Raw genomic sequence first — 24,458 nt, forward strand, 5'->3', positions numbered from 1 at the left:
TACTGGGTTACTGTACTGGGTTACTGTACTAGGTTACTGTACTAGGTTACTGTACTTAGTTATTCTACTGGGTTACTGTACTGGGTTACTGTACTAGGTTACTGTACTAGGTTACTGTACTTAGTTATTCTACTGGGTTACTGTACTGGGTTACTGTACTGAGTTACTGTACTGGGTTACTGTACTGAGTTACTGTACTAGGTTACTGTACTGGGTTACTGTACTGGGTTACTGTACTGAGTTACTGTACTAGGTTACTGTACTGAGTTACTGTACTGGGTTACTGTACTGAGTTACTGTACTGGGTTACTGTACACATAACTACGTCTGATGTCCAGTCTCTTGACAACAATGTCCAGTCTCTTGACAACAAGGTTGATGAAATCCGAGCAAGGGTAGCATTCCAGAGAGACATCAGCGATTGTAACGTTCTTTGCTACACGGAAACATGGCTCACTCGAGAGACGCTAACGGAGTCGGTGCAGCCAGCTGGTTTCTTCACACATCGCGCCGACAGAAACAAACATCTTTCTGGTAAGAAGAGGGGCGGGGGGGGTATGCCTTATGATTAACGAGACGTGGTGTGATCATAACAACATACAGGAACTCAAGTCATTCTGTTCACCTGACTTCGAATTCCTCACAATCAAATGTCGACCGCATTATCTACCAAGGGAATTCTCTTCGATTATAATCATAGCCGTATATATTCCCCCCCAAGCAGACACATCGATGGCCCTGAACGAACTTTATCTGACTCTATGTAAACTGGAAACCACACACCCTGAGGCTGCATTCATTGTAGCATGGGGATTTTAACAAGGTTAATCCGAAAACAAAACTCCCTAAATTCTATCAACATATCGATTGTGCTACCAGGGCTGGTAAAACCCTGGATCATTGTTATTCTAACTTCCGCGACGCATATAAGGCCCTCCCCCGCCCTCCTTTCGGAAAAGCTGACCACGACTCCATTTTGTTGCTTCCAGCCTACAAACAGATACTAAAACAAGAAGCTCCGGACCAGGTCTGTTCAACGCTGGTCCGACCAATCTGATTCCACGCTTCAAGACTGCTTCGATCACGTGGATTGGGATATGTTCCGCATTGCGTCCAACAACAACATTGACGAATACGCTGATTCGGTGAGGGCGTTCATTAGAAAGTGCATTGACGATGTCGTACCCACAGCAACGATTAAAACATTCCCAAACCAGAAACCGTGGATTGATGGCAGCATTCGCGCAAAACTGAAAGCGCGAACCACTGCTTTTAACCAGGGCAAGGTGACCGGAAACATGACCGAATACAAACAGTGTAGCTATTCCCTCCACAAGGCAATCAAACAAGCTAAGTGCCAGTATAGAGACAAAGTAGAGTCGCAATTCAACAGCTCAGACACAAGAGTTATGTGGCAGGGTCTACAGTCAATCACAGATTACAAAAAGAAAACCAGCCCCGTCGCGGACCAGGATGTCTTGCTCCCAGACAGACTAAATAACTTTTTTGCTCGCTTTGAGGACAATGCAGTGCCACTGACAGGGCCCGCTACTAAAACCTGCGGGCTCTCCTTCACTGCAGCCGAGGTGAGTAAAACATTTAAACGTGTTAACCCTCACAAGACTGCAGGCCCAGACGGCATTCCCAATCCACGTCCTCAGAGCATGCGCAGACCAGCTGGCTGGTGTGTTTACGGACATATTCAATCAATCCTTATCCCAGTCTGCTGTTCCCACATGCTTCAAGAGGGCCACCATTGTTCCTGTTTCAAAGAAAGCTAAGGTAACTGAGCTAAACGACTACCGCCCCGTAGCACTCACTTCCGTCATCATGAAATGCTTTGAGAGACTAGTCAAGGATCATATCACCTCCACCCTACCTGACACCCTAGACCCACTCCAATTTGCTTACCGACCCAATAGGTCCACAGACGACGCAATTGCAACCACACTGCACACTGCCCTAACCCATCTGGACAAGAGGAACACCTATGTGAGAATGCTGTTCATCGACTACAGCTCAGCATTTAACACCATAGTACCCTCCAAGCTCGAAACCCTGGGTCTCGACCCCGCCCTGTGCAACTGGGTACTGGACTTCCTGACGGGCTCCACCCCGCTGATCCTCAACACTGGGGCCCCACAAGGGTGCGTTCTGAGCCCTCTCCTGTACTCCCTGTTCACCCACGACTGCGTGGCCATGCACGCCTCCAACTCAATCATCAAGTTTGCGGACGACACTACAGTGGTAGTCTTGATTACCAACAACGACGAGACGGCCTACAGGGAGGAGGTGAGGGCCCTCGGAGTGTGGTGTCAGGAAAATAACCTCACACTCAACATCAACAAAACAAAGGAGATGATTGTGGACTTTAGGAAACAGCAGAGGGAGCACCCCCCTATCCACATCGACGGGACAGTAGTGGAGAGGGTAATAAGTTTTAAGTTCCTCAGCGTACACATCACGGACAAACTGAATTGGTCCACCCACACAGACAGCGTTGTGAAGAAGGCGCAGCAGCGCCTCTTCAACCTCAGGAGGCTGAAGAAATTTGGCTTGTCACCAAAAGCACTGACAAACTTCTAACAGATGCACAATCGAGAGCATCCTGTCGGGCTGTATCACCGCCTGGTACGGCAACTGCTCCGCCCACAACCGTAAGGCTTTCCAGAGGGTAGTGAGGTCTGCACAACGCATCACCGGGGGCAAACTACCTGCCCTCCAGGACACCTACACCACCCGATGTCACAGGAAGGCCATAAAGATCATCAAGGACAACAACCACCCGAGCCACTGCCTGTTCACCCCGCTATCATCCAGAAGGCGAGGTCAGTACAGGTGCATCAAAGCAGGGACCGAGAGACTGAAAAACAGCTTCTATCTCAAGGCCATCAGACTGTTAAACAGCCACCACTAACATTTAGCGGCCGCTGCCAACATACTGACTCAACTCCAGCCACTTTAATAATGGGAATTGATGGAAATTATGTAAAAATGTACCACTAGCCACTTTAAACAATGCCACTTAATATAATGTTTACATACCCTACATTACTCATCTCATATGTATATGTATATACTGTACTCTATATCATCTACTGCATCTTGCCATCTTTATGTAATACATGTACCACTAGCCACTTTAAACTATGCCACTTTGTTTACATACCCTACATTACTCATCTCATATGTATATACTGTACTCTATACCATCTACTGCATCTGCCATGCCGTTCTGTACCATCACTCATTCATATATCTTTATGTACATATTCTTTATCCCTTTACACTTGTGTGTATAAGGTAGTAGTTGTGGAATTGTTAGGTTAGATTACTTGTTGGTTATTATTACTGCATTGTCGGAACTAGAAGCACAAGCATTTCGCTACACTCGCATTAACATCTGCTAACCATGTGTATGTGACAAATAAAATTTGATTTGATTTGAAATTACCAGAAGATATCTCTTGCAGAAGAGATTTAATCTCAATGAGACTAACATGGATAAAAAACGGGTCAAATAAATACATCAAATATCCAGGTCCTCCTCCAGTAGTCGAGTCTCCAATGATACCTGCCTCACCTAAAGCCCATTCTGGTGGGAAGCTGCTATAGACCACCAAGCGCTAACAGTCAGTATCTGGATAATATGTGTGAAATGCTTTATAATGTATGTGATATCAACAGAGAGGTATATTTTCTGGGGGATTTAAATATAGACTGGCTTTCGTCAAGATCATAGCAGACTATATTGCCACTCCTATTTGCCATATGTTCAATCTCAGCCTACTAGAGAGTGTGTTCCCTCAGGCCTGGAAGGGAGCAAGTCATTCCACTACCCAAGAATAGTAAAGCACCCTTTACTGGCTCAAACAGCTGACCACAGCTGCACTAAACTGGGAAAAAACTCCCAGCATGTGATTCTCCCAGCATGTTATTCTCCCAGCATGTTATTCTCCCAGCATGTTATTCTCCAGCATGTTGTTCTCCCAGCATGTTATTCTCCCAATATGTTATTCTCCCAGCATGTTATTCTCCCAGCATGTTATTCTCCCAGCATGTTATTCTCCCAGCATGTTATTCTCCCAGCATGTTATTCTTCCAGCATGTGATTCTCCCAGCATGTTATTCTCCCAGCATGTTATTCTCCCAGCATGTTATTCTCCAGCATGTTGTTCTCCCAGCATGTTATTCTCCCAATATGTTATTCTCCCAGCATGTTATTCTCCCAGCATGTTATTCTCCCAGCATGTTATTCTCCCAGCATGTTATTCTCCCAGCATGTTATTCTTCCAGCATGTGATTCTCCCAGCATGTTATTCTCCCAGCATGTTATTCTCCCAGCATGTTATTCTCCCAGCATGTTATTCTTCCAGCATGTTATTCTCCCAGCATGTTATTCTCCCAGCATGTTATTCTCCCAGCATGTTATTCTTCCAGCATGTTATTCTTCCAGCATGTTATTCTCCCAGCATGTTATTCTCCCAGCATGTTATTCTCCCAGCATGTTATTCTTCCAGCATGTTATTCTCCCAGCATGTTATTCTTCCAGCATGTTATTCTTCCAGCATGTTATTCTTCCAGCATGTTACTCTCCCAGCATGTTATTCTCCCAGCATGTTATTCTTCCAGCATGTGATTCTCCCAGCATGTTATTCTCCAGCATGTTATTCTCCCAGCATGTTATTCTCCCAGCATGTTATTCTCCCAGCATGTTATTCTCCCAGCATGTTATTCTTCCCCAGCATGTAATTCTCCCAGCATGTTATTCTCCCAGCATGTTATTCTCCCAGCATGTTATTCTCCAGCATGTTATTCTCCCAGCATGTTATTCTCCAGCATGTTATTCTCCCAGCATGTTATTCTCCCAGCATGTTATTCTCCCAGCATGTTATTCTCCCAGCATGTTATTCTTCCAGCATGTGATTCTCCCAGCATGTTATTCTCCAGCATGTTATTCTCCCAGCATGTTATTCTTCCAGCATGTGATTCTCCCAGCATGTTATTCTCCAGCATGTTATTCTTCCAGCATGTTATTCTCCCAGCATGTTATTCTTCCAGCATGTGATTCTCCCAGCATGTTATTCTCCAGCATGTTATTCTCCCAGCATGTTATTCTTCCAGCATGTGATTCTCCCAGCATGTTATTCTCCAGCATGTTATTCTTCCAGCATGTTATTCTCCCAGCATGTTATTCTTCCAGCATGTTATTCTCCCAGCATGTTATTCTCCGAGCATGTTATTCTCCCAGCATGTTATTCTCCCAGCATGTTATTCTCCAGCATGTTATTCTTCCAGCATGTGATTCTCCCAGCATGTTATTCTCCAGCATGTTATTCTCCCAGCATGTTATTCTTCCAGCATGTGATTCTCCCAGCATGTTATTCTCCAGCATGTTATTCTTCCAGCATGTTATTCTCCCAGCATGTTATTCTTCCAGCATGTTATTCTCCCAGCATGTTATTCTCCCAGCATGTTATTCTCCCAGCATGTTATTCTCCCAGCATGTTATTCTCCCAGCATGTTATTCTTCCAGCATGTTATTCTCCCAGCATGTTATTCTTCCAGCATGTTATTCTCCCAGCATGTTATTCTTCCAGCATGTTATTCTCCCAGCATGTTATTCTCCCAGCATGTTATTCTCCCAGCATGTTGTTCTCCAGCATGTTATTCTTCCAGCATGTTATTCTCCCAGCATGTTATTCTCCCAGCATGTTATTCTTCCAGCATGTTATTCTTCCAGCATGTTATTCTCCAGCATGTTATTCTCCCAGCATGTTATTCTCCCAGTATGTTATTCTCCCAGCATGTTATTCTCCATCATGTTATTCTTCCAGCATGTTATTCTCCCAGCATGTTATTCTTCCAGCATGTTATTCTCCCAGCATGTTATTCTCCCAGTATGTTATTCTTCCAGCATGTTATTCTCCCAGCATGTTATTCTCCCAGTATGTTATTCTTCCAGCATGTTATTCTCCCAGCATGTTGTTCTCCAGCATGTTATTCTTCCAGTATGTTATTCTCCCAGCATGTTATTCTCCCAGCATGTTATTCTCCCAGCATGTTATTCTCCCAGCATGTTATTCTCCCAGCATGTTATTCTCCAGCATGTTATTCTTCCAGCATGTTATTCTCCCAGTATGATATTCTCCCAGCATGTTATTCTCCCAGCATGTTATTCTCCCAGTATGTTATTCTCCCAGCATGTTATTCTCCAAGTATGTTATTCTCCCAGCATGTTATTCTCCCAGCATGTTACTCTCCCAGCATGTTATTCTCCCAGCATGTTATTCTTCCCCAGCATGTAATTCTCCCAGCATGTTATTCTCCCAGCATGTTATTCTCCCAGCATGTTATTCTCCAGCATGTTATTCTCCCAGCATGTTATTCTCCAGCATGTTATTCTCCCAGCATGTTATTCTCCCAGCATGTTATTCTCCCAGCATGTTATTCTCCCAGCATGTTATTCTTCCAGCATGTGATTCTCCCAGCATGTTATTCTCCAGCATGTTATTCTCCCAGCATGTTATTCTTCCAGCATGTGATTCTCCCAGCATGTTATTCTCCAGCATGTTATTCTTCCAGCATGTTATTCTCCCAGCATGTTATTCTTCCAGCATGTGATTCTCCCAGCATGTTATTCTCCAGCATGTTATTCTCCCAGCATGTTATTCTTCCAGCATGTGATTCTCCCAGCATGTTATTCTCCAGCATGTTATTCTTCCAGCATGTTATTCTCCCAGCATGTTATTCTTCCAGCATGTTATTCTCCCAGCATGTTATTCTCCGAGCATGTTATTCTCCCAGCATGTTATTCTCCCAGCATGTTATTCTCCAGCATGTTATTCTTCCAGCATGTGATTCTCCCAGCATGTTATTCTCCAGCATGTTATTCTCCCAGCATGTTATTCTTCCAGCATGTGATTCTCCCAGCATGTTATTCTCCAGCATGTTATTCTTCCAGCATGTTATTCTCCCAGCATGTTATTCTTCCAGCATGTTATTCTCCCAGCATGTTATTCCTCCAGCATGTTATTCTCCCAGCATGTTATTCTTCCAGCATGTTATTCTCCCAGCATGTTATTCTCCCAGCATGTTATTCTCCCAGCATGTTGTTCTCCAGCATGTTATTCTTCCAGCATGTTATTCTCCCAGCATGTTATTCTCCCAGCATGTTATTCTTCCAGCATGTTATTCTTCCAGCATGTTATTCTCCAGCATGTTATTCTCCCAGCATGTTATTCTCCCAGTATGTTATTCTCCCAGCATGTTATTCTCCATCATGTTATTCTTCCAGCATGTTATTCTCCCAGCATGTTATTCTTCCAGCATGTTATTCTCCCAGCATGTTATTCTCCCAGTATGTTATTCTTCCAGCATGTTATTCTCCCAGTATGTTATTCTTCCAGCATGTTATTCTCCCAGCATGTTATTCTCCCAGTATGTTATTCTTCCAGCATGTTATTCTCCCAGCATGTTGTTCTCCAGCATGTTATTCTTCCAGTATGTTATTCTCCCAGCATGTTATTCTCCCAGCATGTTATTCTCCCAGCATGTTATTCTCCCAGCATGTTATTCTCCCAGCATGTTATTCTCCAGCATGTTATTCTTCCAGCATGTTATTCTCCCAGTATGTTATTCTCCCAGTATGATATTCTCCCAGCATGTTATTCTCCCAGCATGTTATTCTCCCAGTATGTTATTCTCCCAGCATGTTATTCTCCAAGTATGTTATTCTCCCAGCATGTTATTCTCCCAGCATGTTACTCTCCCAGTATGTTACTCTCCCAGTATGTTATTCTCCCAGCATGTTATTCTCCCAGTATGTTATTCTCCCAGCATGTTATTCTCCCAGCATGTTGTTCTCCCAGCATGTTATTCTCCCAGCATGTTATTCTCCCAGCATGTTATTCTTCCAGCATGTTGTTCTTCCAGCATGTTATTCTCCCAGTATGTTATTCTCCCAGCACGTTGTTCTCCCAACATGTTATTCTCCCAGCATGTTATTCTCCCAGCATGTTATTCTCCCAGCATGGTATTCTCCCAGCATGTTATTCTCCCAGCATGTTATTCTCCCAGCATGTTATTCTCCCAGCATGTTATTCTCCCAGCATGTTATTCTCCCAGCGTGTTATTCTCCCAGTGTGTTATTCTCCCAGCATGTTCTTCTCCCAGCATGTTGTTCTCCCAGCATGTTATATTCCCAGCATGTTATTCTCCCAGCATGTTGTTCTCCCAGCATGTTATTCTCCCAGCATGTTATTCTCCCAGTATGTTATTCTCCCAGCATGTTATTCTCCCAGCATGTTATTCTCCCAGCATGTTATTCTTCCCCAGCATGTTATTCCCCCAGCATGTTATTCTCCCAGTATGTTATACTCCCAGCATGTTATTCTCCCAGCATGTTATTCTCCCAGCATGTTATTCTCCCAGCATGTTATTCTCCCAGTATGTTATTCTCCCAGCATGTTATTCTCCCAGCATGTTATTCTCCCAGCATGTTATTCTTCCCCAGCATGTTATTCCCCCAGCATGTTATTCCCCCAGCATGTTATTCTCCCAGCATGTTATTCTCCCAGCATGTTCTTCTCCCAGCATGTTGTTCTCCCAGCATGTTATTCTCCCAGCATGTAATTCTCCCAGCATGTTGTTCTCCCAGCATGTTATTCTCCCAGCATGTTATTCTCCCAGTATGTTATTCTCCCAGCATGTTATTCTTCCAGCATGTAATTCTCCCAGCATGTTATTCTCCCAGCATGTTATTCTCCCAGCATGTTATTCTCCCAGCACGTTGTTCTTCCAGCATGTTGTTCTCCCAGCATGTTATTCTCCCAGCATGTTATTCTCCCAGTATGTTATTCTCCCAGCATGTTATTCTCCCAGTATGTTATTCTCCCAGCATGTTATTCTTCCAGCATGTTATTCTCCCAGCATGTTATTCTCCCAGCATGTTATTCTCCCAGCATGTTATTCTCCCAGCACGTTGTTCTTCCAGCATGTTGTTCTCCCAGCATGTTATTCTCCCAGCATGTTATTCTCCCAGTATGTTATTCTCCCAGCATGTTATTCTCCCAGTATGTTATTCTCCCAGCATGTTATTCTCCCAGTATGTTATTCTCCCAGCATGTGATTCTCCCAGCATGTTATTCTCCCAGCATGTTATTCTCCCAGTATGTTATTCTCCCAGCATGTGATTCTCCCAGCATGTTATACTCCCAGCATGTTATTCTCCCAGCATGTAATTCTCCCAGCATGTTATTCTCCCAGCATGTTGTCCTTTTGTTCCTTTGGTTAAACTATTTAGGCCTTTATTCCTACTAAATAAGAATCCCTGAATCCTTTTCATTTTTATTAAATTCTGTGAATCTTTTAGCATTTTAGCGTGATGTTAAAATATAAGTGGAGACAACTTAAACTTCACAAGATAGCCGGTCAAAGGTTATTTACAAAAAAACAAGACGACAATATTATAAAGACTAGGTATGTAAACATCCATGCGTTAATCCCTGTTCAGAGACCTGTTTGGATGAATCCATTCGGGGAGACGCAGTAACTTAATCTGTTTCTGTGTCTATTGAGTGCATTAGGGCCTAAGTGGCTTTTGTATCTATACTGTGAATTAATTGTATTTTATTTACACATCCAGATACTCAGCTCGTTTTGTGTGGTGACTTTAGGGATGGGAGGGGCTGTGGACAGGTCAAGGTTATCTGAACAGTAGCCTATTGCGCTCAGTTTTAAAATGAATATCTTGTGGACGAAGAAGTGTTTCTCCAATAGAGTTCAGGCTTTAGAGCTCCAGAATCTATGCCGAGGTGGATTGAAGCTGTTCTGGCCCAACGCCCTATTTAAACATTTACATTTAAGTCATTTAGCAGACGCTCTTATCCAGAGCGACTTCGTGTTGGTGTTTCCTTTATTCTGGCAATTACCTGTGTGTTGAGTGTTAAAATAAATAGGTTGCAACTTGACATATAGATTTGTTATGATCAAATATAACTGTTGGCATTGAATAATATATTTTTCAATTGAGAAAACCACACAGATTTTCTTATAACCAGTTTGAAGTATTTATTTTTGGGTTGATCCAAAGACCAATTTATTTGTTTTACAGCGCATGATCACTGAGACATTCTCCAGCCCACAGAATCTAGACCTTTGTCCCAAATGGTACCCTATTCCCTATATAGTGCACTACTTTTGACCAGAGCCCTATGGAACCCTATTCCCTATATATAGTGCACTACTTTAGACCAGAGCCCTATGGAACCATATTCCCTATATAGTGCATTACTTTTGACCAGGACCCATAGAGAATAGGGTGCAATTTGGGACACATACTGGGTTTCCAGGCCTGCTAGCTCTGGTATAGTAGGTGTGTTGTTTTACCCTGGTGGGCTGTGGGTGTCCTGTTCACTATCAGAGTCTATCAGACTCCAGGCTCCATATCCAGCATGACATTGAGAGGAAGCAGGAGGGGCCGGCTACCGGAAGTGGTCTGGCCCAGAGAAGCCTTCAGGAAATAATTGTCGTGGGTTCTGAGGAAAGGAGAGGAGACTCTGGGTCCTGAGGGAAAGAGAAACTAGCCTGGGTACTGAGGGAAGAAGAGGAGCGACTAGTCTGGGTCCTGAAGGAAGGAGAGGAGAGACTGGGTACTGAGGAAAGGAGATGAGAGACTGGGTACTAAGGGAAGGAGAGGAGCGACTAGTCTGGGTCCTGAGGGAAAGAGACGAGTGACTAGTCTGGGTCCTGAGGGAAGGAGAGGAGAGAATAGTCTGGGTCCTGAGGGAAGGAGAGGAGAGAATAGTCTGGGTCCTGAGGGAAGGAGAGGAGAGAGTAGTCTGGGTCCTGAGGGAAGGAAAGTCTGGTTCCCGAGGGAAGGAGAGACTAGTCTGGGTCCTGAGGGAAGAAGAGGAGAGAATAGTCTGGGTCCTAAGGGAAGGAGAGGAGAGAGTAGTCTGGGTCCTGAGGGAAGGAAAGTCTGGTTCCCGAGGGAAGGAGATACTAGTCTGGGTCCTGAGGGAAGGAGAGGAGAGACTAGTCTGGGTCCTAAGGGAAGGAAAGTCTGGGTCCCGAGGGAAGGATGGACTAGTCTGGGTCCTGAGGGAAGGAGAGTCTGGGTCCTAAGGGAATGAGAGAATATTCTGGGTCCTGAGGGAAGAAGAGGAGAGAATATTCTGGGTCCTGAGGAGAGACTAGTCTGGGTCCTGAGGGAAGGAGACTAGTCTGGGTTCTGAGGGAAGGAGAGGAGAGTCTGGGACCTGAGGGAAGGAGAGACTAATCTTGGTCCTGAGGGAAGGAGAGGAGAGATTTATCTGGGTCCTGAGGGAAGGAGAGGAGAGACTAATCTAGGTACTGAGGAGAGGAGAGCGTAGTCTGGGTCCTGAGGGAAGAAGAGGAGAGTCTGGGTCCTGAGGGAAGGAGATGAGAGAGTAGTCTGGGTCCTGAGGGAAGGAGAGGGAAGGAGAGTCTGTGTCCTGAGGGACGGAGAGTCTGGTCTGTGTCCTGAGGGACGGAGAGTCTAGTCTGTGTCGTCCTGAGGGACGGAGAGTCTGTGTCCTGAGGGACGGAGAGTCTAGTCTGTGTCCTGAGGGAAGGAGAGCCTGGTCTGTGTCCTGAGGGAAGGAGAGTCCTGAGGGAAGGAGAGTATAGTCTGTATCCTGAGGGAAGGAGAGTCTGTGTCCTGAGGGACGGAGAGTCTGAGTCCTGAGGGACGGAGAATCTAGTCTGTGTCCTGAGGGAAGGAGAGTCTGAGTCCTGAGGGACGGAGAGTCTAGTCTGTGTCCTGAGGGATTGAGAGTCTGTGTCCTGAGGGACGCAGAGTCTAGTCTGTGTCCTGAGGGAAGGAGAGTCTGTGTCCTGAGGGACGGAGAGTCTAGTCTGTGTCCTGAGGGAAGGAGAGTCTAGTCTGTGTCCTGAGGGAACTGAGAGTCTAGTCTGTGTCCTGAGGGAACTGAGAGTCTAGTCTGTGTCCTGAGGGAAGCAGAGTCTAGTCTGTGTCCTGAGGGAAGGAGAGTCTGGTCCTGAGGGAAGCAGAGTCTAGTCTGTGTCCTGAGGGAAGGAGAGCCTGTTCTGTGCCCTGAGGGAAGGAGAGTCCTGAGGGAAGGAGAGTCTGGTCTCTGTCCTGAGGGAAGGAGAGTCTGGTCCTGAGGGAAGGAGAGTCTGGTCTGTGTACTGAGGGAAGGAGAGTCCTGAGGGAAGGAGAGTCTGGTCTGTGTCCTGAGGGAAGGAGAGTCCTGAGGGAAGGAGAGTCTGGTCTGTGTCCTGAGGGACGGAGAGTCTGGTCCTGCATTGTTGTGCTTTCCCCTCTATGATCCTTCTGTAGATACATGGAAGAAAACTGTGAAAGTTAACAGTATGATGTTGAAAAGGGTTGTCAAATCTGGGAACTTTCCCAAAATACACAGTTTTTCCACAAATCCTGGTTCATGGATTCATGGAATTCAGCAGTCAAACGTGAATTTAAGCAGTCAATCGTGAATTTTCGAAAACGTATTTTGCAACCCTAGTGTTGAATGTAAAGAACGAGAGGGTCCAACCAATGTAAAGATGTAAATATTATCTAATAACGGGTAGAATGTTTGCCAATTATTCTTCTGAAATACCATCTAACACAGCTTTCAATTCAAAGTTGAGACCTAGTGTAATGCTCGTCGTATGAAGTAGAAGGAGACCAAGGTGCAGCGTGGGTAAGCGTTCATGATTTTTTATCAAACTGACCACTGAAACAAAATAACAAAGTAGAACAAAATGAAACAGTTCTGTCAGGTGCAGATATAAAAACAGAAAACAACTACCCACAAAACACTGGTGGGAAAAAGGGCTGCCAAAGTATGATTCCCAATCAGAGACAACAATAGACAGCTGTCCCTGATTGGGAACCACACTCGGCCAAAAACAAAGACATAGAAACATAGAATGCCCACCCTAATCACACCCTGGCCTAACCAAAATAGAGTATAAAAACCTCTCTATGGCCAGGGCGTGACACCTAGGGCTAAGTCATGGTAACACCTCTCTTTCATAGGTTGTGTTTTGTCTGTTTCTTGGAGAGTGGAGTGTTTTTCTTTGTTTTGGATAGTGGCTGAATAGAGAGAGTCTGACTGGGAAGAGGTTGAGTAGAGAGAGTCTGACTGGGAAGAGGTTGAACAGAGAAGAGAGTCTGACACTGGGAAGAGGTTGAATAGAGAGTCTGACACTGGGAAGTGTTATGCTGGTGAATGAGGACCCAAAAGCGACGTAATAGTAACAGAGTCTTTATTCCAGTATTAAACAAATAATGATTCTCCTGGATATAATCAATAGTAAATCCAAAACAGGAAACTGAAATCCTCTCGTCAATAGAGAGGAACGACTGGAGACGCGACCACAGACTGCAGGTCGCTTCGGGAACGCACTGGCCGTAGCTGACATAGACACCTGCTCACACGCAGCATCTGAAGAAGGCAAAGAACACGACAGGGCGAAACAAGGACACAGGAACAGCAAACATCAAACAAGAATCCGACAAGGACAGGAGCGGAAAACAGAGGGAGAAATAGGGACTCTAATCAGAGGGCAAAATAGGGGACAGGTGTGAAAGAGTAAATGAGGTCGTAGGGAGAATGAGAAACAGCTGGGAGCAGGAACGGAACGATAGAGAGAGAGAAAGAGAAAGAACCTAATAAGACCAGCAGAGGGAAGCACAGGGACAAGACATGATCAAAGACAAAACATGACAGTACCCCCCCACTCACCGAGCGCCTCCTGGCGCACTCGAGGAGGAACCCTGGCGGCAACGAAGGAAATCATCAATCAACGAACGGTCCAGCACGTCCCGAGATGGAACCCAACTCCTCTCCTCAGGACCGTAACCCTCCCAATCCACTAAGTACTGGTGACCACGTCCCCGAGAACGCATGTCCATGATCTTCCGTACCTTGTAAATAGGAGCGCCCTCGACAAGGACGGGGGGGGGGGGGGGAAGACGAACGGGGGCGCGAAGAAAAGGCTTGACACAGGAGACATGGAAGACAGGGTGGACGCGACGAAGATGTTGCGGAAGAAGCAGTCGCACAGCGACAGGATTGACGACCTGAGAGACACGGAACGGACCAATGAACCGCGGAGTCAACTTGCGAGAAGCTGTCGTAAGGGGAAGGTTACGAGTGGAAAGCCACACTCTCTGACCGCGACAATACCTAGGACTCTTAATCCTACGTTTATTGGCGGCTCTCACAGTCTGCGCCCTGTAACGGCAAAGTGCAGACCTGACCCTCCTCCAGGTGCGCTCACAACGTTGGACAAAAGCCTGAGCGGAGGGAACGCTGGACTCGGCGAGCTGGGACGAAAACAGAGGAGGCTGGTAGCCAAGACTACTCTGAAACGGGGACAGCCCGGTAGCAGACGAAGGAAGCGAGTTGTGAGCGTACTCAGCCCAGGGGAGCTGTTCTGCCCAAGACGCAGGGTTTCGAAACGAAAGGCTGCGTAATATGCGACCAATCGACTGATTGGCCCTTTCTGCTTGACCGTTAGACTGGGGATGAAACCCGGAAGAGAGACTGACGGAAGCACCAATCAAACGACAGAACTCCCTCCAAAACTGTGACGTGAATTGCGGACCTCTGTCTGAAACGGCGTCTAACGGGAGGCCATGAATTCTGAACACATTCTCAATGATGATTTGTGCCGTCTCCTTAGCGGAAGGAAGCTTAGCGAGGGGAATGAAATGTGCCGCCTTAGAGAACCTATCGATAACCGTAAGAATCACAGTCTTCCCCGCAGACGAAGGCAGACCGGTAATAAAGTCTAAGGCGATGTGAGACCATGGTCGAGAAGGAATGGGAAGCGGTCTGAGACGACCGGCAGGAGGAGAGTTACCTGACTTAGTCTGCGCGCAGTCCGAACAAGCAGCCACGAAACGACGCGTGTCCCGCTCCTGAGTAGGCCACCAAAACCGCTGGCGAATAGAAGCAAGCGTACCCCGAACGCCGGGGTGGCCAGCTAACTTGGCAGAGTGAGCCCACTGAAGAACAGCCAGACGAGTAGAGACAGGAACGAACAGAAGGTTACTAGGACAAGCGCGCGGCGACGCAGTGTGAGTGAGTGCTTGCTTTACCTGTCTCTCAATTCCCCAGACAGTCAACCCGACAACACGCCCTTCAGGGAGAATCCCCTCGGGGTCGGTAGAAGCCACAGAAGAACTAAAGAGACGGGATAAGGCATCAGGCTTGGTGTTCTTATTTCCCGGACGATAGGAAATCACGAACTCGAAACGAGCGAAAAACAACGCCCAACGAGCTTGACGTGCATTAAGTCGTTTGGCCGAACGGATGTACTCAAGGTTCTTATGGTCAGTCCAAACGACAAAAGGGACGGTCGCCCCCTCCAACCACTGTCGCCATTCGCCTATGGCTAAGCGGATGGCGAGCAGTTCGCGGTTACCCACATCATAGTTGCGTTCCGATGGCGACAGGCGATGAGAAAAGTAAGCGCAAGGATGGACCTTATCGTCAGACTGGAAGCGCTGAGACAGAATGGCTCCCACGCCCACCTCTGAAGCGTCAACCTCGACAATGAATTGTTTAGTGACGTCAGGAGTAACAAGGATAGGGGCGGATGTAAAACGCTTCTTGAGGAGATCAAAAGCTCCCTGGGCGGAACCGGACCACTTAAAGCAAGTCTTGACAGAAGTCAGAGCTGTGAGAGGGGCAGCCACTTGACCGAAATTACGAATGAAACGCCGATAGAAATTAGCGAAACCGAGAAAGCGCTGCAACTCGACACGTGACTTAGGGACGGGCCAATCGCTGACAGCCTGGACCTTAGCGGGATCCATCTGAATGCCTTCAGCGGAAATAACAGAACCGAGAAAAGTGACAGAGGAGACATGAAAGGCGCACTTCTCAGCCTTCACGTAGAGACAATTCTCTAAAAGGCGCTGGAGTACACGTCGAACGTGCTGAACATGAATCTCGAGTGACGGTGAAAAAATCAGGATATCGTCAAGGTAAACGAAAACAAAAATGTTCAGCATGTCTCTCAGTACATCATTAACTAATGCCTGAAAGACAGCTGGAGCATTAGCGAGACCGAACGGCAGAACCCGGTATTCAAAATGCCCTAACGGAGTGTTAAACGCCGTTTTCCACTCGTCCCCCTCTCTGATGCGTACGAGATGGTAAGCGTTACGAAGGTCCAACTTAGTAAAGCACCTGGCTCCCTGCAAAATCTCGAAGGCTGACGACATAAGGGGAAGCGGATAACGATTCTTAACCGTTATGTCATTCAGCCCTCGATAATCCACGCAGGGGCGCAGAGTACCGTCCTTCTTCTTAACAAAGAAAAATCCCGCTCCGGCGGGAGAGGAAGAAGGCACCACGGTACCGGCGTCGAGAGAAACAGACAGATAATCCTCGAGAGCCTTACGTTCGGGAGCCGACAGAGAGTATAGTCTACCCCGAGGGGGAGTGGTCCCCGGAAGGAGATCAATACAACAATCATACGACCGGTGAGGAGGAAGGGAGCTGGCTCTGGACCGACTGAAGACCGTGCGCAGATCATGATATTCCTCCGGCACTCCTGTCAAATCACCAGGTTCCTCCTGAGTAGAGGGGACAGAAGACACAGGAGGGATAGCAGACATTAAACACTTCACATGACAAGAAACGTTCCAAGATAGGATAGAATTACTAGACCAATTAATAGAAGGATTATGACATACTAGCCAGGGATGACCCAAAACAACAGGTGTAAAAGGTGAACGAAAAATCAAAAAGGAAATGGTCTCACTGTGGTTACCAGATACTGTGAGGGTTAAAGGTAGTGTCTCACATCTGATACTGGGGAGAGGACTACCATCTAAGGCGAACATGGGCGTGGGCTTCCCTAACTGTCTGAGAGGAATGTCATGTTTCCGAGCCCATGCTTCGTCCATAAAACAACCCTCAGCCCCTGAGTCTATCAAGGCACTGCAGGAAGCAGCCGAACCGGTCCAGCGTAGATGGACCGACAAGGTAGTACAGGATCTTGATGGAGAGACCTGAGTAGTAGCGCTCACCAGTAGCCCTCCGCTCACTGATGAGCTCTGGCCCTTTACGGGACATGACATGACAAAATGTCCAGCAGAACCGCAATAGAGGCAAAGGCGGTTGGTGATTCTCCGTTCCCTCTCCTTAGTCGAGATGCGAATACCTCCCAGCTGCATGGGCTCAGTCTCTGAGCCGGTGGGAGGAGATGGTTGAGATGCGAAGAGGGGAAACACCGTTAACGCGAGCTCTCTTTCACGAGCTCGGTGACGAAGATCTACCCGTCGTTCTATGCGGATGGCGAGTGCAATCAAAGAGTCCACGCTGGAAGGAACCTCCCGGGAGAGAATCTCATCCTTAACCTCAGCGTGGAGTCCCTCCAGAAAACGAGCGAGCAACGCCGGCTCGTTCCAGTCACTGGATGCAGCCAGAGTGCGAAACTCTATAGAGTAATCCGTTATGGATCGATCACCTTGACATAGGGAAGCCAGGGCCCTGGAAGCCTCCTTCCCAAAAACTGAACGATCAAAAACCCGTATCATCTCCTCTTTAAAGTTCTGATAAACGTTAGAACACTCAGCCCTAGCCTCCCAGATAGCTGTGCCCCACTCCCGAGCCCGACCAGTAAGGAGTGATATGACGTAAGCGATCCGAGCTCTCTCTCTTGAGTATGTGTTGGGCTGGAGAGAGAACACAATATCACACTGGGTGAGAAAGGAGCGACACTCAGTGGGCTGCCCAGAGTAACATGGTGGGTTATTAACCCTAGGTTCCGGAGACTCGGAAGACCAGGAAGTAGCTGGTGGCACGAGACGAAGACTCTGAAACTGTCCTGACAGGTCGGAGACCTGAGTGGCCAGGGTCTCAACGGCATGACGAGCAGCAGACAATTCCTGCTCGTGTCTGCCGAGCATTGCTCCCTGGAACTTGACGGCAGTGTTGAGAGAATCCGTAGTCGCTGGGTCCATCTTGGTCGGATTCTTCTGTTATGCTGGTGAATGAGGACCCAAAAGCGACGTAATAGTAACAGAGTCTTTATTCCAGTATTAAACAAATAATGATTCTCCTGGATATAATCAATAGTAAATCCAAAACAGGAAACTGAAATCCTCTCGTCAATAGAGAGGAACGACTGGAGACGCGACCACAGACTGCAGGTCGCTTCGGGAACGCACTGGCCGTAGCTGACATAGACACCTGCTCACACGCAGCATCTGAAGAAGGCAAAGAACACGACAGGGCGAAACAAGGACACAGGAACAGCAAACATCAAACAAGAATCCGACAAGGACAGGAGCGGAAAACAGAGGGAGAAATAGGGACTCTAATCAGAGGGCAAAATAGGGGACAGGTGTGAAAGAGTAAATGAGGTCGTAGGGAGAATGAGAAACAGCTGGGAGCAGGAACGGAACGATAGAGAGAGAGAAAGAGAAAGAACCTAATAAGACCAGCAGAGGGAAGCACAGGGACAAGACATGATCAAAGACAAAACATGACAGGAAGAGGTTGAACAGAGAGAGTCTGACTGGGAAGAGGTTGAATAGAGAGTCTGACTGGGAAGAGGTTGAATAGAGAGTCTGACACTGGGAAGAGGTTGAACAGAGAGAGTCTGACTGGGAAGAGGTTGAATAGAGAGTCTGACTGGGAAGAGGTGTAGTAGTAACATAAGGCAACTGGATGCTAATGGTAGAAGAGACATATAGTCTGACAATTCCAATAAGACACATACTAGAGAAATATGCCTAAGACAATTGGACACATTAATGAAAGGGGGAGACACATGGTCTGCTGACCTGACACACTAATGATAAAAAGGACCCATAGTCAGCTCCTTCTAAAAAGAAGGCGTATAGTACAGAATCTGCTGATTCCAATAAAGGCAAACTGAACAAAGAGTACATTGACACATTATGCTGACACACTAAAGATAGAGGGATCCATAGTCAGCTGCTTCTAAACAGAGGTTTATAAGACAGAATCTGCTGATTCCAATAAAGGCAAACAAAACAAAGAGTACATTGACACATTATGCTGACACACTAGGATGGAGGGTCCGGCCACCATTGTAGTCTAGCTGAGAGCAGATGTGGGCGTTATTGGGCGTGAACAAGCGGGAAGCTTGAACTAGAGGATAGTGGTGGCGAATGACTTGAGAAGGGAGACTTCATTTGCATAAGGGATGGACATAGTGCTATGTGTGTATAAATATAGGAGCTAAGGCTCTGGGGAGGGGGTTTCCGCGGTGGGTGTTCCGCGGTGTGTGTGCCGCGGGGTGTGTTCCGCGGACATTCCAGATTGTGATACAATTTGTATTAAAAATCTTATTTGAGTTCACAAAGTTCTTGTAAGAGTTATATTTGAAGTGATTTTCTACGACATAATTGGCGAGCTTGCCAGGAGCTGATAGGGACTGGGACGTTCTTGGCTGATGATGGGTTCTTTGGACAATCTAAACAAACAGAGGTGGCCGCCCAACTAGACGGTAAGCAAGTTCTTACAATAGTTGAAATGTTTGTGTAAGATTGCTCCAGAGATACTGTCTCAGCGAGAGGAGCGCCACGTAAGTCTCTCTTTCAAATTTCCTAAAATGAAACCAGTAAATACAAAAGAACTTTTAAATTCAATGAATTTGCATGTATGTGTAATTTGGGGAATGGTATTAAATGTAAATGTATGCGCATGTATAGAGACTGAGTGAATAGGTGCTGTGAACTTTGCTTGTGTTAGATGTAGAGTGAGCATGCATGCGCTCGTTCAGATCAGACCGTTCGAATGTGTAGCTTAAATGATGCGCTTGTTTGCGCCATCTGGCTGAGATGGCTGGCTATAATGTGGGACAGCCCATACGGTAAAAACAGATAATGTAGGTAGAAAATCCTGTAATACCTCTTCAATAAAATTAGTAGAAGGAACGCTTGGACAGGTTACTTATGGATGCGGCTCTAAAAAGAGAGAGCTGCATAAATAAGTATGTAGGAAGCCATGATACCGCTCTTTAAAAAAGGAACATTTTTGAAGAGGTCTGCTTGGGTGGGATATTCACGGCGCGGCAGAAGGGTCTGTTGGTGAATATTTAGTAGTTAAATTAATATTTCATGGTTACCGCTTTGAAAGAAGGACTGAACGGATGAAATATTTAGAAGGCAGGAGAACGTTAGCCCGATTGTGCGACGTTCAACTGCAAAAGTAGCTTATACAGTCAAAGCATAAAACAGTAGGTTGTAGGAAAACGTTAGCCCGATTGTGCGACGTTCAACTGCAAAAGTAGCTTATACAGTCAAAGCATAAAACAGTAGGTTGTAGGAAAACGTTAGCCCGATTGTGCGACGTTCAACTGCAAAAGTAGCTTATACAGTCAAAGCATAAAACAGTAGGTTGTAGGAAAACGTTAGCCCGATTGTGCGGCGTTCAACTGCAAAAGTAACTTATACGGTCAAAGCATAAATCGGTAGGTTGTAGGAAAACGTTGGCCCGATTGTGCGGCGTTCAACTGCAAAAGTAACTTATACGGTCAAAACATAAATCAGTAGTTAAATAAATATTCATAGTTTCCGCTCTGAAAGGAGGATTGTATGGGTGAAGTAGTAGGTGCAGGAAAAACGTTGGCCCGATTGTGCGGCGTTCAAATGCAAAAGAAATCCTGCGAATAAAAAACCGCTCTGTCTAGCTACCAGGGTTTGGTAATTCAGTAGGTCACGCCACAATACTACTCTAAGAATAGAAGAAAAGATAAGTATTGGGGGTTGAATAGGATATGAAGACAAGCTGATCCGATTAGACAGTAGTCTCGTCATATTGTAGAAGTCTAGACTTATGTAGAAGGAAGTGAATTAAGTCAATAAAGAAAGACTGAGTTGTTTTGAGGTAAAAACAAAGGGATTGAATGAACGGATGAAACATAAAAGGATGAATGATAATGTTGTAAGAAATGAGTAGATCTGTGTAAAAATAGAAGATTAGGAAGGAAAGATGAGTTGTGTGTGTATGTAGGCAGAACGTCCAGGAGAGGGAGCGCGCAGCTCTCCTGTGACAGAGTAGAGTTGATGCTGTAGTATTCAGAAATAATGTATGTACTGTATAGAGTAGGCTTCGATAAAAGAAATTAAGTGATGTGACAAATGAATTATTAATTGGAAAGGAGATTGGCTCTAACTCGGAAAAATAGTAAATAAAAGGTGTAGAAATACATGGGAGTATTTAGGAAAAATAAATAAATAAATAGTCGCATGGGACCAAAATGTGAAGCTCGATTTGTAGGCGTTCTGATGTCAACATTCTATCATCAGAAAATACATTGCGATGAGGTTGTGTGTGTGGTTCCTCTAGTCCTCGCAGACGTGCGGGTGATTGGCAGAACTATTGACAAGATCTAAGAACCAATAAGAAAATAGCTCTCTGTTCTGGATATAGGTATATCGGGTAGTGTACATTAGAACTTAGTGCGGTAGTAGGAAATGCCGCTATACAAGAGTTTATTTCCTTGTCAAAATAACAAACAACTAATTGGTTTGAGGTTAGTGAGAATGGAATTTTTTACTTGTCGGTGTATAGTCTCTGAGCGAACAATGAGTGTTTCATAGAGATTACAGTTTATATGTGGTCAAGAAGAAGTATTGGATCACGTTTGACATCTAGTAAAATAACGATGGAATTTTAATTGTTAGACATTCTATACCACAATTCTCTGGAACTGTTAAAGACACTTTAGAATAAAATCTATGGATAAGTAAAATTATTGGTTTGCTGACTAAAAGGTAACGTTGTGAATATTAACAATATGTACACTTTCTTTTCCAGAAAGAATAAGGGAAAAAAAGGGTTTTTTAATCTTCTCTGGTCAACAATGTCATTGGAGACTGCATTACTGTGGAAAGCAGTTAATTAAAGTCAGCCGCTTTAAAAATAAAAATATCTGGATAAGGCTAAAACATGGAGTTCTGGATGAGTGAGTCCAGTCCCTTTGCGATTATTGGCTTATGATTTACTACTAAGTGCACCATGTACTGGGAATGAATATACATTAGTAGGTTTATTGGAAGGGTTTTTTCCAATTCAGTTTCAAATTGGGTATGCAAAAGGATGAACATGTTTTTGAAAAATGTATTTAAGTTGCTCCTAAAGAAAGGGGGAGTAGAAACATATTAATGGTCTCAAAATGCCCTGAATCCTAGGAATTTCTTGTAAAAGACTGATCACCTTTTGCTAGAAATTGTTGGAACAGGTGGGATATACTTATAAAATGTTTAAGACACTAGACTCTATTCAAACTGTATAATATTATCAGGCCACTCATGAGAGAAACTGAGACAAAAGGGCTATTGGGAAAATAGATAGTACTGGTATTTAAAGTGTTTAGTATAAATGTTAATTATTAAAGGGATGTTGTGTATTGAATAGATAAGGTCAAATTTGAGTTAAAGTAAACACTAAGGATTGTTATCATGAATATTGGGTTGGAAAATGTATAAAATAAAAAATATAACTGTTTAGTTATTTGGATATAGAACTGTTTAACGTTAATAGGCTTAGGGAAGCTCTGGAAACTAATCCTGAGACAAGGAGGTTGACAGAACTTACAGAATTTTAGATTAAAGGTTTTTTGTTTCTTTCGTTTTATAATGTCATTGGAATTGGGATGATAAAATGTAATGTTCAATTGAATAAATAGGTAGTCTGTTGTGCGAAGATACCCATGAATGAAGAAGAAAGAGACCAACAATAACATTGGCATAGAATGAAACGGATGGACGTTTTCCATTACATTACAAATAGTGGTAATATTGCAAATGTGCAATTATTATTATTATTATTTTTTTTATTTTTTTTTATTTTTTATTTTAATTTCTCTTTTTCTCGTTTGGTCAATTTATTTTTGTTTTGAGGAACATAAGGTTGTGTATATGTTCCTGAGGAGGGACTGATATAAATGATATATAAATTGACTTAAGGATGTTTTAAGTATGTATCAAACAATGGCAGTTATGGGTTAGGGGACTTATAAATGAAGGTAATGGTAGTAAAGGGGTGTTATTTCTAGAAATATGTATAAAAATAGAGATAATTCACAGAAAAGGAAAGACAGCTGGCTGTGTAAACTATAGGGACAATTCTAAAAGTAAATAGAACAATTCACATATCTAAAGATATGGTAAAAAGAATAAGTGGTGGCATTTTGAACATTAGAGCAAAAGTTTAAGAAACTTATGACATAGTTTTGTTAGGATTGGATATTCTTCCAACTGGAAGACGCTTGACTGATTACATGTTATTTTACAGCAGTTGCCGTAGGGACCATCATTTAACTATCATTATGAATATTTCTGTGGCAGGAGGCCAGGTATTGAGGCAGAATGTTTACATAGGGCTGATATTAAAAATTAAGATTTAGTGATCTTGCTATAAGAAGGAAGTCTGTTGTCAGGAAATAACCCATGTGTTAGTGTGTATGTCCTCAGGAAAAAACAGCCAGAAATGGAAGGGCTTGGGCTGCATTCTGGAGACTGAGTGTACATCAAGATACACCAGGCTGGTGGTATACTTCTTACAACACTGCAGTGGTAAAGTTCTTTATGTCTCTCTTTGGTGGGTGCATAAGTCTCACGAGAAGTAAGGTCCAGCTGAATAATGGGTGAGCTTGAAAACACCATGACAGAGGATGTGGAATCAGAGAGAGAAAGAGAGAGAGATTAGATTCCACTATAGACATACTGGGTTGAGTTTGGAGGCTACATGTTTTATTTTTAATACATCATGTGAAAGAGAATGGATGATAGGATATTATACTCTAAACAAACATGTTAAAGGGATTGATATGAAAGCATATACAGTGTTGAATTAATTCAAGAAGAGAGAATGTTAATTGTAGGTTATGCACATGATTATCAGTTGAAATGGAGTAGATGGGAAACTAAGTAAAAATGACATGATTTGGGAACACCTCTCAGAACCTGTGGCCGAAAGGGGAAGACTGGGTGGAAGCATGAGGAAGCTTTTTAGGGCTTTTATTTTTGTGGAGTCCAGCAGAAAAGTATCCTGGAGGCATAGAGTCAGGTAAAGAGAGAGTGGGAATTGTCATGGTCTCAGATTTCAGTTTGCATGAATATATTTATGCATAACACATAACATTGTCAATGCTGTTATGTTTTGTCTGTTGTTTTCCAAGTCTTATGTTTAGGAAACCAGAAGGAGAGGGGTTCGCCAGCTTCAGCTGGAATGTCTGTTTGTTGTGTGATGAGTGATGGAAGTAAGAGGATGTATGGTGCAATCTTAGAACAGAGGCCATAAGTCTCTAAGTATGAATGCTTCACAGAAAGAAGGCAGAAACCTGAGCCAGGATGAGAGGTTCTACGTCTGATGATCCAAGGGGACCAGAAGGACTTCTCCCAGTGATACCAGGAGATCTAGTCCACGTTCAAGTGTTCCGGAGGAAGTGGGATCAACCGAGGAGAGATG

Source organism: Salvelinus alpinus, chromosome 29 (genome assembly GCF_045679555.1).
Source record: "Salvelinus alpinus chromosome 29, SLU_Salpinus.1, whole genome shotgun sequence".
Taxonomy (NCBI): Eukaryota; Metazoa; Chordata; class Actinopteri; order Salmoniformes; family Salmonidae; genus Salvelinus; species Salvelinus alpinus.